General features: G+C 47.6%; 2 protein-coding genes across 10 annotated transcripts in view; one reads left to right on the top strand and one right to left on the bottom strand.

The window, feature by feature from the left end:
• The window catches only part of LOC119582521, a gene marked incomplete at its 5' end in the record, with an annotated part of 79,950 nt that overhangs the window by 51,292 nt on the left and 11,158 nt on the right, over positions 1–17,500 (bottom strand).
• Positions 7,771–17,500, top strand: part of LOC119582522 — a 16,320-nt gene continuing 6,590 nt past the window's right edge. Inside the window, exon 1 of the mRNA XM_037930827.1 lies at positions 7,771–7,962. The gene's annotated coding sequence lies outside the window, so the exon portion shown is untranslated. The remainder of the gene's footprint in view (positions 7,963–17,500) is intronic.

Raw genomic sequence — 17,500 nt, 5'->3', positions numbered from 1 at the left:
CACGAGTGAAGTTTGAAAGTTTCATGCACCAGGTCTCAGGAAGACAAAGTTCGAAGCTTAAACTCGCTCTTGTGCTGCTTCGTAAGAATGTGAGGGAGGGAGGGAAGGAGGGAGAGGAGGGAGAGGGAGAGGGAAGGAGAGTGGTAGATAGATAGATAGATAATAGAAAGCGAGAGAGAAACGTCAAGGAATATCCAATGAGAAATGCAGCCTTTTGTTTTCTGAAGAAAAATCTAAAAATAGCCGCATGACGCAATGATGAGTGTTCAATTTCTGGCAGAATAATCGCCATCTCGCTTTTGGTCGAGCTTCTCTCTCTTTCTCTTCTATTCCATTATGGATTTTTCCTCCCCTTTTATTTTTAGCATTTCTTTGATTATTTAATTGCTTCTGCCTTTCCTCTAATGCAGACGATTGAGCAAGTGGTTAAAATAAGAGGAAGAGCGTGAGGAGGGGAGGAGACAAAAGAGAGAAGAGAGGGAGAGAAAGAGAGACACGGGAAGAGGGAGGGAGGGAGAGAAGGAGGGGTGGAGGGGATAGAAAAAAGGCAAGTATGTGGGCGGTACGTGGGCGGAGGAGGCAGAGCAAACGCTCTATAAAAAAAGACAAAGGAAGTGAATCTACAGAAGAAAAAATACGCAGGGAGGGGGGGGGGGCAAATAACGAATACAACGAATGAACACAAAAGAGAGATGAAAGAGAAAAACGCTGAGGAGGCAAAGACAGTGGAACGGACGGGAGGGAGAGGGAGAGGGAGAGGGAGAGGGAGAGAGAGAGAGAGAGAAATAACACGAAGACGAAACCGAGAAGGGAGACGAAGCGAGAGGAAGGGGCTGCGAGAGGGCGTGGGGGTCCAGCAATATCCGGGTCACTCCAGAGATAAAATTGCTCAGGTCTCCCAATTGGGCTGGAGAGTCACTCTGCTTTATAGAGGCCATTTTATATTTCGCCTTTTATCGCTCCGATTGGGGGTCTGGAGGGAGAGAGAGGGGGGGGGGGGCTTAAGGAAAGGAATTCTCAAACGGGCAAATGTTTCCTCGCCGCGATAGAGTTATGGCAGGAGACTTCTTACCATCCATCACAATGGCTCCCGTGATGTAATTTCCGTCTTGCTCTCTCCCATTTTCTATTTCTGCATCAGTTTATTATCATTCTACACACGCACACTCGCGCGCGGGGGACATGCACACACACACACAGACACGGGCACAGGCACAGACACACACTCTCTTACACACACACTAACCCCCTCACCATTTCTCTCTCTCTCTCTCTTTCTCTCTCTCTCTCTCTCTCTCTCTCTCTCTCTCTCTCTCTCTCCATCTCCTCCCCACCATCATCTCCTCTCTCTCTCTCTTACCCCCTTCACACACGCACACACACACACACACACACAGAGCACGGCAGATAGTGGTCTCGTAATGGCTGTCCAAGGTCGGGGTCACGCCGGTTGTCTGTCTCCCTGCCCTCCCCTCCTGGTCCTCACGACTTTCACTTTCGCTCTCGACCTCCCGATAGCCGCAGCCAATTCCTATCTGCCTGTCTGTCTGTCCTTTTCTCTTTCTATCCTCCTGTTGGCCTGTCCTGCTCTCCTTCTAGCCTTCTATCCGTTAATCGCTTTGTTCCATTCTCTCTCCTGCTTTTCCCGTGTGTTGGGGAGCTTTGTCTTTTCACATTGTCCAAAGAATTTAATTTACCTTGTAAGTTTTTTGTAATATTTGGACAGTTTTAAGTTTACGATTACCTTTTTTTTTGTTGTAAAAGCTTGTTACATATTGTCATATACTTTTATATGTTTTTATCTTATCTTACAATCTTCTTTCCATTTCTGTATCTTCTCCATGCCTTCCTCTTAGGTTTCCTTACCTTCCTTATCTTTCTCATCTCCCTCTCCCCCATACGAACGCCAGGCTTCCCACACTTTCCCCTCGCCGCTCAAATCTGTTTAGAGTTTTCCAGCCAGCGTTCACAAGTTTAAAGGGGAAAAAACGCGCGCATTTTTACCGCCCAACAAACTTTCGCTATAGAACATGTGCACGATCCCGGAAATGCCAAGCATGCGTTTTCTTACTTTCTTCTTCTCCCCCCCCCCCCATCCTGCCTTTGTTCTTTTTCTTATTTCTTTTTTTTCTCTGCATTTTTACTTACAGGAAGATCGATGGTCAGGCAAGATTTCGTGTCTTCCTTGCGAGAGGCCGGGCTCGGAATTAAGGAAGGATGATAAAGAAAGAAAAAAATGGTGGAATAATACGAAAGCGAAAACAAAGAAAGAGGTAATGAGGAGGAGGTCGTTATGCAGTAAATCTTGGGCTACACGAACCTCCTCCATCTCTTCCCTCCCCCCAACCAACCCCATTTTGCCCTCACCCCCACCTCATCCTCTTCTCCACGTCCTAATTATCCACTCTTCATCTTCTTCCTATCTTCACTGCCTCTGCCTCTGCCTCTGCCTCCTCCTCCTCCTCCTCCTCTTCGGCCCCTCCTTTGCTCCCTAACTCTTCCCCTTGCCTCCCCCACCCCCCCATCCAACCCTCTGGACACGGCAGCTTCTCCCGGCCGCTAGGAAGCCCCGGGTTTCCGGCCGAGGCGCCAACCTCGGTAATGACCAACGCAGAGACACTGACGGAACTGCTGGAGTGCTCTGCCTGCCGACCTCAAGTGGGGCGCTATTTTTGGGCGGGAGTGAGAGTGGCGCTGAATGTGTGCGCGGAGGCTGTGGGGCAAACGGGGGGGGAGGAAGAGGTCGGGGGAAAAGGAAGGAGGAAGAAGGACGATGTGGGGGAGAGGAGGAGGGAGAAATTGGGAAGAGAGGAAGAGGAAGGAGGCATAGATGGAGGTAAAGGCGGAGGTACAGGAGTAGGCTGGGGAAGAGCGAAAGAAAAGGCGTGGGGGAGCGAGGAGGAGGAGGAGGAGGAGGAGGAGGAGGAGGAGGAGGAGGAGGAGGAGGAGGAGGAGGAGGAGGGGAGGAGGAGGCTGGGGAAAGGAGGAATATGACGAGTTGTGGGGAGGACGAAGGAGGAAAAGGCAGAGGGAAGGGAGAACGAAGAGCTGGGAAGAGGAAGGTGGCAGAGATTGTGGGAGGAGGGAGGCGGTGGAGGAAGAGGAGGAGTGTGTGTGACGTAAAAAAGGGTGGGGTAAAGTGCCCTCACCCAAAGCCACTCGGACTCACCTCCGCCGCCATTACTCCATCGCCAACTCCTTTGTCTGGCGGTGAGACAAGAGGCGCCAGGGGGAGAGGGGAGAGGGGAGAGGGGGAAGGGAGAGAAGAAGGGGGTTTCAAGATAATTAATGTAATTATCACAATTCTTTCCAATTTGATTTTTAACAAAATATTTTTTTCCTCGCTCGAACTGACTGATGCTGCCGGCTGTCCCTCGTGTCTTTTCATCTGCAATTTGAATCGTGTCACAACTGTCGTATTGAATTGCATTATCATCCATCTCTAGCTCTTTTCCTCCCGCACTTTCACTTTCTCTCTTCCTCTGTCTGCCTGTCATTATTTAGTAGTTAATCTGTGTATATTTCTCTCTCCCCGGTCTTCCTCTCTCTTTCTCTCTCTCTTTCTCTCTCTCTCTCTCTCTCTTACCCTCTTTTCCTTTCTCTCTCTTCCTCCTCCTTCTCCCTCTTCATCTTTCTTTCTCTCTTCCCCTTCTACCTCTCTTTCGCCCCCCCTTCTCTCTCCCCCTCTCTTTCCCCTCTCTATCTCTCTGTCTCTCTCTCTTCGTCGGTCCACCTCTCCCTCCCCCCCCTTACTCTCCTACACTTCAGCCTCGAGTATGACACGCAGAAAACTTTACACAGGCTCCAGAGAAGTCAAAACCGACCGAGGGAGGCAAGGCAAGCAGAAAAATCGAGGCGATTGAGTTATCCATCGCAGAAAATCTAGGCGGAAAAATCGCACCCGCGGAGGAGCAAAATCCGCAACAAAAAGCATTTCTCTCATAATGGGAAATACAATACCTTCTCGTTTTACATTTCTGGAAATTTACGAACAAAATTTAGAGTGAAACTGGTGCAATAATCTTGTGGGGGTGAGGCAGTAAAGACAGCGTGATAGATGGCGGTAAAACATTACTACCAACGCTGGGTCTTGGCCAAGGGGAAGAAAACATTTATACGGACACTTCTTCAAATCCTGCACTAATGGTACTCAAACGTACGCACATGGCGACATACATACATACATATATACGTATATACACATACACACACCTTACGTACATTTCAAGATTCCTTCACCATAATTACCTGCAATATTTTCCGCGTCCCATTATAACGACCTCGCAGACGCCATGCACAGACGTCAATACGACATAAGCTTTGCATGGCAGGTGTTTTCCTTGTCCTGTGCGGCTCCTTTGTTTCGTCTCCCTCCGTCCCCAATGGCTTCTTCTGAGCGTTATGAGGAGGGGATAAGAATTCAAGGAGGAGATTAACTTCAAGGAAAAAGCAAATGTAAACATTAAATGGGAAAGCGGTTCATGAAATGGGGAAGGAAAACGCGTCCTCGACATTCACAAAGCCAGTCTCCGCCATCTAAACTCATCCGGACAAAGTGCCTTTTTCCTTTTCGTTTTTTCTCAACTCATGGACGTCTCGTTACTTTCTTTGTCGATCCTGGAGAACGCATAATCCTGAAGTAATCGCAGAAGGAGTAGCGCGGGGCATCGGGTTCCGAGCCCCGGGGAGATCGACGGCGTGCGGGCGGGAAGAAGATGGAGGAGAGGGGATTTTCCTCGCGACGGGTAAATTGGTCAGGATTACTGTCCATCTCTGTCAAGCAGGTCTATGCAGGCCTACTTACCGCCCTGTACCCTGTTCTCTCTTTTCACTTATATTCACAATTCCCTGAAGTGGATTTTAGCACCATACTTTATACGGAAAAAATGTGTAGACAGATTCCTTTTCGAAATGCGATAATCGGTACGTCAAGAAAATAATAACTAGGCCATCTCCCCCGCCACTTTCCCCTAAGCGAAGCAAAGTTACCTCAAGCACACTCAGCAACAGGCAGAGGATACTAATCAAGTCCTGGTGACAAAGCCCTTCCCTCTAACTCCATAGTTCGAGCTCTTTGTACTCTCCACCGATTCCACCCAAACTCCACAGGATAAAAAAAATCGAGGCAACTGCCATTCCGCAGCGCTTTATCTGACTTTACACACACTGCGCTATGTCAGATATCCAACCTCGATGAAGTTGAAATTGAATTGGCTCACGGAATCCCGTCGAGATGGCGGCTCGTGGCTCGTACCTTTGGCGAGGGAGGTTTGCACTCTGCCTCCCACCTTTATAAACGACCGTGTATGTATGTACAATACGGGCACAGACGCATTTGCGTACATGCATAGCTATGCATATGTATGAAAAGAAGGATATGGAGGATTGGAGAGAAGAGGGAGATGAAGAGGAAACTCTTAAGATAATATGGATAGACTTGAGAATGAACTAGTTATTAACAAAGACTTAAGGATGAATAAAAAGGGAAGGGCGACGAAAATACGGGAAATGAGAGGGAAGTCGACGACGCTTGGGAATATGAGGTAAAGGAAGGCGAGTGACTAAAACAAAGAAAAAAACATGATAATCATAAACGGGCAACAGTCTAATGCGAGGAGAAAGGGAAAATGAATAAGAAGATAAGGACGAAGGGGAAACGAGTGAAGGAGCGAAGAGGGACAGCCGAAGAGAGATGGATTCAGAACATTAATATCCATCCCAGGTCTCATCACCATAATCCATACTCTCTTGTCAATACCTCCGAACAATGGCAACGCCGACCTCGCGCCTTGCTTTCTACACACGGAACAGGAACAACCACAAGGTCGGTGTTGTCATAGCGTTCTGTTCCTCTTCTGACCCTTATTGATAACCAGAGAATAACCTGTTTGTGGCTGCGCTTCAAACCGTAGCATTCACAGCAAGAGGTCTGCCAACCAGCGCCCACTCGGTAGGAGGTCGTGGCTTTGGGGGGACACGGTGGCACGGTTTGTGGAATATCTAACACTGGAAATTGTTTGATTAAGTGGTCATTGAGAATCTGATGATGAATATATTTTCTAAGGGCAGATATATTTTCTGTAAACGTTACCAGAAGCCTACTAGAGCACACTCAGGAAAAAAAAACACTATAGAAAACGCAAAAAACAGGCAAAAGGACATACGAAATCAATTTCCCGAAACTCCCTCCTCCAGGGCTAATTCTGGTCGAGCCACAGCCGCGCGTCTGCAGCCAGCCATTCCGGAACAAGAAGCTTAACGTTTCCTGGCATTACCGGAAACGAAGGGGGCCGTAATATAATGCGATCAATGCGTTCCATTACTTCGTATTCCGAACCTATGTACCTGATAAAGTGAGTATATCAAGGAGGTAAATTTGATATGTTAATTAACTCGCGCCGTCGGAGGAGGAATGTTTCGGGAAATCAGGGCTCTTGATGCAAATCCTATAGCTCACTCAACAACAGTTCGATCTTAAATTCTCTCTCGCACGCTTGCGTCACGGGGACATAGTGCGACTCGCCAGTCCCCGCCATCTGCGTCTATCCTTAGCTAACCCCAAATGCGATTGTATACAATTTCCGCAAGAACCGCCCTTTCTTTGGTCATCTCCATTTCTTCCAGCGCATTTTTTTTTTGCATAAACTCTCATAGTTCCTCCCGCGGATGCACCAACCAGGCAAACTGAACTAAAAACCCGACGGCGGCCTTAATTCCGGAACGTTCCCCGCGAAATCAGAGTCGTCATGCCATCACAGAATATATAAACAGGCGGGTGAAGGAAAACGGTTTGATTTGGGAAGACAGCAAGGGTGGCGAACGAAAAGAAATGAAACAGACGGATAAATACTAACGAAGACATGCTGAGAGAGAGAGAGAGAGAGAGAGAGAGAGAGAGAGAGAGAGAGAGAGAGAGAGAAGAGAGGAGGGGGGGGGGAATCCAACCACCAGGACCATATGTTCCAGTTACGTAATTCGCACCACTCGCACTACTTCCGGCTGTCATGAGAAAATCTCGCTCAAGCGTCACGGCGCGAAGACGTAACTAAAACTTTCCTGGAGACAAAAAATGTGGATCCCCGCGCCGTCACGTGCACACCGGAAGCAGCCACTGCAGATAAATCCAGTGTATCTGACTGAATAATAAATGCAATGAGAAAATGTGTTGTATGCTTTTATCTCGAAGCACATGAATATATGAATTGTTAATGCTGGTGAAAATTTCTGAGGGCGGGTACTGAGGGGGAGGGAAGGGGGGAGGAAGCGGCCGGAAAAGAGAAATCGTCGGGGGGGGGGGGGGGAGCGGGGAATGCAGGAGCTGAGGACGAAAAGGATAATAAATCAACAAGGAAGGAGTCATTATCATAACAGCCATTAGACCTTGGAGAGCTTTCCCTTACTTCCTCAATCCCTCACACACACACACACACACACACACACACACACACACACTACACACAGTAAAACACCAAGAAACAGACAAAACCTGAGGAGAGAAAGAGCGAGGCCCCACGGCAAGACACGACCTCCGATCGAGGCCGCGCGATGCTTAAGGTGATTATCAGCTGGCCGGCCTCAATGAATGGAACGCCAAAGGTGGAAAAAATGAGACCGGAAGAACATCCCCTTGGCACGCCGGCCCCCGGGGCACGAAAGGACTGGGGTGCGGCGGGGGGAGAGGGAGGGAAGTCGGGAGGAGGGGAGAGAGGGAGCGGCAGGAGGGGTGGCAGCGGCGGTGGTTTCGGCGCGGAGGAGGTCAGTGTGGCTGAGCGCGCCGTGGCGGTGGGACTTGTACGAGGCAGCAGGAAGTGATCTCGTGGTCGCGCTCCCTCACTCGGGGTCACAAATCGCCCGTGTGGATTATCGGCGCAAGGATAGCGCAGGATTCCTATTGTTAACTATAAGACAACGCCGTGACGCTCAACTCACCTAGCAAGGAACAGCGACAAATAAGTTATCAAAGTAAGTGTAAATAAATTAGGAACAAGCAGTTACCCAACGGAACGACACAGCATATGAGTACATGATTATCCGCTATTCACTAAATATTGCCATCAATATTGATAGAATACCGACAGAATAACTAAATTCAAACATTTATAAGACTACATACTGTCTTAAGCCCCTAAAGTAACCTTAGATCAACTTCAACACTAAGTTGAGAGTGAGCCAAGTAATTTCGTCCTTGCGAACCATTAAGTGATCTTTCAATTACACGAGAAAACTAAAACGTCCGCGGAATGTGCTCGGGAACCGCTACGTGTCCCCGAATTTCACGCCAAGCGGAACATCCGGAGGGCATTCGCACGTGCATCCCTCAACCAGGGCATTCGTAAAGCCACAAAGCCTCCCGCAAGCCAAAGACAAGGGTTGTTCCTGGGAATGAGAAGCGCCCCTTGAAACCGACAGGCGTTGCTAGGGTATCCGATCCTCTTGAGAGGGCTACAGAAACGCGCCCGTCTGGTGACCGAGGATGAGTAAATAAGTGAGGAATGAAGTGAAGGAGCAAAATGGAAGAGAAGAAAGGGAAGGAGATATAGGAGCCGACATGAATGCTGCGTCCGCGTGCGAGCGTGTCGGAGCGAGGGAAAGGCAGTCCCGGTGGATATGATGGGCGATATGTCCACGCGAGGGTAGGCAACAGGCCGTAAAAGTGAGAGCGTATGTGTGTGTGCGTGTACGTGCTTACATGCCTGAGCGTGGAAAGGTAGGAGGGCGGCCCAGGGGGAGGCACAGACCACCACCAGCCGCTGTCTGTTACACAAACACCCCGGGGGAAACTACTTTACCACTTTCATCGGTCACACTTGTTTCTCCGGCAGAAGCACATCTGTCGTCGCTATGCATCAGTTATCGCGTTTGTACACGCGTGTACAAACACATACACACACATATATACACAGACATAAAACCACACATAAAGATGAGCGTCCAGTGAAAACATACTGTACACATACTCGTGCACCCACACATAAATCTCCAAGAGACTTTAAAAAGCAATCTGCGCAGGCGACTATCGACCTTAGCGCCAGTCGCCTCAAACCACAGGCCTCGTTCGGCTCATCTTTGTCTGCGACTTCTTGCTGCACATGACAATACACAGAGAAGAGAGCGTGTTGTAAGTGGCATAACTGTCATCCGCGTTGCCATCATTAGTATCACCAGGATTACCTGTCACACTGTAATGATTCTATCCATCTGCGTTGCGAATCACTTTTTCACCATACTCGCCTGTATTATTTTTCTTAATTTTCTTTTTCCCACGATTGTGAAATAGTTACAGTCAACCCAAGAGACGATGAGTTGAACTTCGTTTACATCATAGCAGAGCGCTCTTCGCCGCCCAGCAGCCGTCGCCACATCACCACAACAGCAAGAACAAGTCGCGGCTGCCTCTCGTAGTCAAAATGGAAAGTCCGCCGCAAATGGATACTCGAAACACTTCAGCAGTAATTGATTTTCTCGACAATATTCGCGACCATGTGCTGAGAGGATTACGGAGAGTGACTTTGCGTGTCCGAGGCCTTGCCACTTCACCCGTTGAAAGATATCCGCCCTCATCCCGGAGTCACGTTGAAAAGTCGCAAATTAGGACAGAAAGAACACTAATGAAGCGTCGATGATTAAGAGCGCGTTCCTGTTGGATTAATGAAATGTTTGTCTACGACCGGAAAGTTTAGACGGGAAAAAGGAGGAAAAGATCCAGGCAGACAGACAGAGAAAGTGAGAGAGAGAGGGAGAGGAGAGAGAGAGAGGGAGGGAGGGAGGGAGGGAGGGGGAGAGAGAGAGAGAGAGAGAGAGAGAGAGAGAGAGAGAGAGAGAGAGAGAGAGAGAGAGAGAGAGAGAGAGAGAGAGAGAGAGAGAGAGAGAGAGAGAGAGGAGAGAGAGAGAGAGAGAGAGAGAGAGAGAGCAAGAGAGAGAGAGATAGCAAGAGAGAGAGAGAGCGAGAGAGTTTAAGTTAAGTTTAAGTTTGGTTTGGATTCCATTTGATACAATGGATATTCTTTGTGTGACATACTGTCTGCTTGATTTTGCTCACGTGTGTGAGCTGCTGCTGACTCGGCGGAACCGAGTCCTTGCCCGCCGTGGTGCCCAGCCACAGCAGTAACCTCCAGGCGACAGTTGCAACTTCTCGCGCCTGGGCGGGGCGCGAACCGCCGACCCCTCGGATGAGAGGCCGACACGTTACCACTGTACTAGCCCGGAGAGAAAGAGCGAGAGAGAGAGAAAGAGCGAGAGAGACAGAGAGCGAGAGCGAGAGCGAGAGAGAGAGAGAGAGAGAGAGAGAGAGAGAGAGAGAGAGAGAGAGAGAGAGAGAGAGAGAGAGAGAGAGAGAGAGAGAGAGAGAGAGAGAGAGAGAGAGAGAGAGAGAGAGAGAGAGAGAGAGAGAGAGAGAGAGAGAGATAGGGAAATAGAGAGGCGGAGGGAGAGAGCGCGAGAGGATAATAAGGAATGATAAGAGGTTGGAATACCGCCAGGCACCGCAGACGATGCGTCACACGTCTTCTCTTATCGCCCAGTCGCGTTGTATCTCCCAAGCACGTGTGTTTATGCTTCCTCCCTCCCGGCCCCTGCTTCTTTGTTATCATATCTCTCTCACACCGTTTTGCTATCGCGCTCTGCCCTCCCGAATCGCCCTTGCCAGCAGCGCCTCACTGGGCTCTTCACTCACAATGCGACTGAAGTAGGCCATCAACGGCAGAGCGCGGCCGGGCTTTGTCTCGCTGCGGCGCTGGGCGGCTGGCGCGGGCGGCCCCTCGCTGCACCGGCCGCCGCCTCGCCGCCTTCGTGGCTCCCTCACTTGGTGTCGATGAAGTTCCCTCGTCCTTACAGTCCCCAGTCAAAACTTTCCACACTTTAACGTCTAATTGTTTCTAAATATAAACACACACACATATATAAGATATGTATAATATATATAATATATATATTATATATGATAGATACATACATACATTATATATATGTATGTATGTATATATATATATGTATATATATATATATATATATATATATATATATATATATATATATATATATATATATATATATATATATATATATAAATAAAATGTATACATGTTCTTTAGTTGTTTAGAACTCGATGTCTATATAGTTTGTCTATATCTCGAACTATCTCGTGTATCTATCTATCTGTCTGACTATCTATCTATCTATCTATCTATCTATATATAGATAGTCAGACAGATAGATACACGAGATAGTTCTAGATATAGACAAACTATACAGACATAGAGTTCTAAAGAACAGAAGAAGAAGAGGGACAGGCGGAGGGTCGGCAGGTGTTCCTACGATAGAGAGAGGGGAGTCGACGCCTGTTGACTTAGGCCTAAAGGGACGACCAGCGGAGCAAGGAAGGACAGGCAGAACTCGGGAGGATAGCATTAGAGGAAATAAAACGAAGGGAAAGAAAATACTGTGACAAAGGGAGAAAATAAACTAATAGAGAAAACACAACATGAGAGGAAAAAGAAAGGCAGGGAGGGAGGGAAGGAGATGGGGGAGGGAGGGAAGGAGATGGGGGAGGGAGGGAAGGAGATGGGGGAGGGAGGGAAGGAGATGGGGGAGGGAGGGAAGGAGATGGGGGAGGGAGGGACGGAATGGGGGGAGGAAGAGAAGGTGGGAGGGAGAGAGGGAGAGGGAGGATCACAAACTCGTAAATAATTTGTCAAACAATACAGCGCGCGAATAATAAGTCTCGACACAATACGGTCTAACGAACTATTCAAAGAACATCCACAAGAAGAAGGAGAAGAGGAAGAAGAAAAAAAGAATATTACTTCCGATCAGCAGCCACGACAGCGCTCCAACACGCGCCGAGACAAACAACGAAACCAGAGGAAACGGGGGCTGCCGGCGGAAGGTGGGCGGGGGTGGGCATAGGTGGGCGGGGGTGGGCATAGGTGGGCCGGGGTGGGGATCGTCCTTGTGGTGCCCGCCCGAGGCCGCCTAGATCCCTGGTGAGTGGGGCAAGGAAGTGCTGTGCGGGGACGCCGGATAATGGTGACACAGTAACACATAAACCTACGAACGAACACGTGTTCAACATGGGCAGACATAGTCTTTAAATCACAGTCACTCTCTCTATTTTACTCTCTTACGCCTCCCCCTTTCTCTGTTTTACTTATCTGTACAAAGACAAGAATATGTGTTGGAAAAATAAATATACATACTGGTAGAATCTCTCTCTCTCTCTCTCTCTCTCTCTCTCTCTCTCTCTCTCTCTCTCTCTCTCTCTCTCTCTCTCTCTCTTTAAACGGACATGTGAAAATTATGAGCAGTCACTTTTTCTCTCACCTTCTTCGTTTTACTCTTTCACCCCCTCCTCCCTCCCTCTCTCTCTCTCTCTCTTTCCTGGTACTTTACCTGACTGTATTTACCGATCAATGAACAAACAATATAGGGTGCGAGATCGTGCAGAGCTCTCAAATAAAATGTTTACCCGCGTCAATCACGGGAGTCCATCGTCCAGCATTCCGGCCGGAGAGGATTTATTTACAAAACAAACGGCGATGATTGGCGAATTGCCTCCCCCCCCCCCCTTCGCTCCTACCCCTTGGTCAAAATTCTTTTCCTGGAAGCGATTTCAACTGATCTGCATATCATAATGGCAAGTGAGTGCTGTGTTAACAGATATTGTTTTTTTTTTCTTTTTTTTCTTTTTTAGCAGAAATAAAGCCCGTGGCGGTGATAATTAATGCGGATCTCCGGATTATTGGCACTAAATCCACTTCTTTCGAGCATAATAATTCGTAGTGAATTTACCTGGGCTCACGTGAAAAAAGCAGATTAAATTATCTCCCACAATAATGTATATCTATCTATCTATTCATATTTATGTATGTATACATATACATACATACATACAAAAACACACACACACACATATATATATATACGAGTATACACACTTCTACCACTAAGTCCCTAAGACCCCTAGAAATAAAGAAAAAAAATTATATCAGGGATCCTAAGCCTTTATCCAAACCTCGACGAGCTTCCTTCCGTCTTTTAGGAGGAGGAGGAGGAGGAGGAGGAGGAAAGAGGGAGAGAGAAAAAGAAAACGGAGATCTTTTGAGAAACGCCAAGAAACCAAAATCTTTTTATTTATCCACCTCGGCTCGGCTTAAGACGCGGTGGCAGACACGAGGACCTCTGCCTCTTGTCCTTCACGCCTCTCGCGTCCCCTCGCTCTACTTGATCTTCTAATGCCCCTCATTGTCTTCCTTCTACCTGATTCCTTCCCCCCTTTGTGGGTTCTCCATATTCCATTTTGTTGGCCTCTCTCTCTCTCTCTCTCTCTCTCTCTCTCTCTCTCTCTCTCTCTCTCTCTCTCTCTCTCTCTCTCTCTCTCTCTCTCTCTCTCTCTTCGATTTTCACTGCATGAGTTATGAGGGCAATCGACTGAAGGTTTTATCTTTATGCTTCATACTCGGGGCAGTTCTGATGCATTCTGAAATGCACTCTCGCGGTGATCTCAACGAGGTCGCTGTTCATGCATCATTCTGCAATGCCACGAGGGTAAGGCGAGGTAGAGAGGGGACTGCCAAAGAAAAACTGAGGGAGAGGGGGACGGGAACGGAGCGTTGGCAGAAGACAGGAAAAGCATAGTTACAAACACAGATTACAATATACACACATACATAAATGCATGCATGCACGCACGCACGCAAGCACACACGCACGCACGCACGCATGCATGTACACACACACACACACACACACACACACACACACACACAGAAATGTAACAATTATTTATATATATATATATATATATATATATATATATATATATATATATATATATATGTGTGTGTGTGTGTGTGTGTGTGTGTGTGTTTGTATACATATATATATGAAGAGGTCGGAAAAGTGAGGAGCAGCGAGGTTGGAAGGTGATGGGAAAGGAGAGAGAGAGAGAGAGAGAGAGAGAGAGAGGAGAGAGAGAGAGAGAGAGAGAGAGAGAGAGAGAGAGAGAGAGAGAGAGAGAGAGAGAGATGAATCGTGAAAATCTGCCCGTGGCCCTTGTCCCTGAGGACGACCGACCTAAAGCCCACCGAGCGTCAAACACGTAAAATAGTTATTAAGGTTCCGCGTGACGGCACATGTCCAGCCCGCATGCCACGCCCGTCATAAACTCTAATTCATAACGCTTACATTTTTTTTCCTTGTTTTGAAATGTTTTTTTCCCCCGCCCTGCAATATATCGGGCCATGCGAAAAAAAATCAAATCTACATTGTAAATAGTGATTTGCAAATGCAAGGTTGAGGATGTCAGGGGATTGAAGCTTGGAAAACCATTTAAAAAATTACTACCATTCCCCGCTTTTCCCGGCGTTATCAAATAGATGAATGGCAAAGCGGGAAGCAGGACAAAAATATTTTACTCATCTGTTCAGAAATAATTTGTTGGGAAAATAAATACACACAGTGGCTCAGTCTTCCCTCTGTCTGTCTGTTCGTCTCTTTCCCAACTCTTTCTATCTGTCTGTCGGTCTGTTTCCAGCCTCATCTGGCGATAGTATTATCTGATCTCTTTTTCCCCAGTCATCTATCCGTTCCCCCGAGCTTGCCATCCTCTCTCTCTTCATGATCTCAATCCTACACTCTCGACCCCCATTCCCCTTCAATACGTATGCAAATCCTTCATTCTCCCTATTCGCACTAAAATGAGGGACGCAGATGGATACCTCGCCAAAGACACAACTCTAGTATCCGGCGAGGGCCACTCACCGCCGTTCGTAATTGGCGAATAACAATGGCCAATCTGCGACGCAGAGAACATAGGGTGTGTCAGAACGGAGAAGGCGAATTGTGGTACAGGTGAGGATGAAGCTCCCTTACACCCGACCGTTCCTCTCCCTTGCGGGTCTATATTTAGATAGATGGGGGCGGAGTGCCCCATGTCTTGCTTCGTCCAATCCGCTCCTTTATCTATATATCCCCTTCATTCCTTTCCCTCCTTCCCTCCTCCTTTCTTTCCTTCCTTCCCTCCCTCCCTCCTCGTCTTTCCTCCCCCAGCCAGTTACACACAAGACACAATAATCCCACAGAACACTGCCGGGCCGCCGCATATGTCAACATAAGCATACCACCGAAATGCCTCCAAAGCTATCCTATATTTCTTCATGATACTTCCCCGGGACGCGCAACACACCACGGGGTTGAGCCCACGACATCGATTTTGCTCCCAAATTGGATAGGATTCCTAGGATTTTACTCGAACACCCCCTCCCCCTCTCCCCCTTCCTTGGTGGAGTCTCACGGCTTCCTTACGTAAGTTGCGTATAAAGGCGGCATCTGCCTGTCCGTGCGGTGCACCATTAGCTTTGAATTATATAACGGGAGCAAATCTTGTTACTGCCAATTTAAAGGTATTCTGCATTTTCTCCATCCAACTGAGGCTCTCTTTGTTTAAGGTGTTTCAGATGATAATATACTTTGGGCCATCACTTCCCTCAGGTCATCATTACAATTCTCTTGGTTTGTAGACGCATGAAAGAGTTATGAATGAGTATTAAGAATATATAAGCCATTTGTAAATGAATAACCATTTTAATTTAATGTACAGAAGAGAGAGAGAAAAAAAACCTTTCCGCTTACTTTAATAATTTAACAAAGAATATTCAAACTAAATAAAAGAATGTGTTCCAGGGAGCAGAACTCCAGCCCTTGGTCTCCCGATACCCGACTCCATACGAGGTGGTGGTGGAGAAGGGGGGTGGGGGTGTAGTCTGAGAGTGGCTGACCGCGATGAATATTTAAAGATCTGTGGGGGGTACGGGAGAGGGATGGAGAAAATGCGGGGGTGGGGGTAACAAGCTTCCCACACTGGACGCGCGCTGGCAGCACCTGAGCAGCGACCCAAGCTGGCGGGGTCATCACAGGTCGGTCATTGAACGCGCGTGGTATAGACTACTCTCCTCTCCTCTCTCTCTCTCCATCTTCTCTCTCAAGACCAAATTGCTTGCAAAAAGCCAGAGCTGGATGTTCCGTCCTCTTCATCTGCACACGATAAAAGTTCCTACAGATCAATTTTCCTTTTCTAGGAATTGACTTCCTGGTGCACAGCGCAATTACAATGCAAAGCACACAAGGACGAAAAGGGGAAGGGAAAAGTCAGTAGATTTGGCAAAATAAAAAAATAGAATGAAGAGGAAAAGGAAGCGAAGGGCGATAAAGCGTAGGAGAAGAAAGGAGGAAATTAAAGCACGCCTTAAAGCTAGAGCCGGCCGGCCTCACTGCTCATGCACATCTGCTGCAGCCAGGCCGTTAAGGAGGCGATGGAGGACAAATCCAGGGGAAAAGCTGGCCTCGGCCGGGAGGGCGCGCTGAGCACCACGGGGATGTCCTTGTCCCATCGGATATTTGCCTTCCTCTTGAATATTTCTGTTGGTAATACGGGATAAAGCTCGGGAAGGGGGGAGGTACCAAAGATGTTTCTTCGCGCGAAAATATGACTAATTCCGCACCGAGAATGCTTTACCTCTTCAGCCCAATGGTCGTCCTCTACTTTCCTCTCATATATCCTACCGTCGCCCCTCGATAAGCCATCTTTTCTTACCGTGTGTGTGAAGGAAAACCTTAAAACGTCCTCGCAGCAACGAGCAGTAAAGATATTCCGCGAGATTTTTCATATTCATGCGTGGAATTACAACCATGCGGTCTCTGTCAACAGACAGCAATTCTGCGATGACACCAACTCTGACCAAGCGAATAGAAAGTAGGGATGGATGGGAAAAGATCGGATATAATGGAAGAAAAGAAAATGACAGAACTAAAGGAAAAGAAACACATGGGGCAAAGGAAGAAAACAATGGCTGAATGAAAAATTCAAATCCCGTGGGCTGATACAGCATGAATAAATGGGAGCTGGTGTCAGAGAGAGAGAGAGAGAGAGAGAGAGAGAGAGAGAGAGAGAGAGAGAGAGAGAGAGAGAGAGAGAGAGAGAGAGAGTGAGAGAGACATAGATATACATACATACATACATATGCATATATATATATATATATATATATATATATATATATATATATATATATATATATATATATATATATATATATATATATATATAATTATAATACACACACACACACACACACACAAAGCGAAGGACAGTCAAGGCCGCCTCCCAGCGAGACTCCGTCCGGGCGAGGGTGATGAATCGGCGCCGCGCGAATCATCCCGACTCTGGGAAGATGCATATTACACGGCCTCGGGGGAGGGGATGAAAAGGAAGCGGAGGGAAGTTAGGGTAAGAGGAGAAACAGAAGGGAAAGAAGAGAGGGAAACGCAAAAGTGTGTACAATGCGACAGGAGAAAGGGAAATATAGGAAGAGGAGAGAAGAGGACACACACAGAAGTAATGAAAAGGATGTAGGTCACAGGGAGGAAAGCTTGAAGAGGAGCAGGGGGAGCGAGGGAGACAGGTATAAGTAAAGGAAAGGATAAAGGAAGGATCCTTTTCTTAATT

This window comes from Penaeus monodon, chromosome 16, assembly GCF_015228065.2.
Source record: "Penaeus monodon isolate SGIC_2016 chromosome 16, NSTDA_Pmon_1, whole genome shotgun sequence".
NCBI lineage: Eukaryota > Metazoa > Arthropoda > Malacostraca > Decapoda > Penaeidae > Penaeus > Penaeus monodon.
The sequence above is the reverse complement of the archived record's forward strand: the minus strand, read 5'-3'. Positions and strand labels throughout refer to the sequence as shown.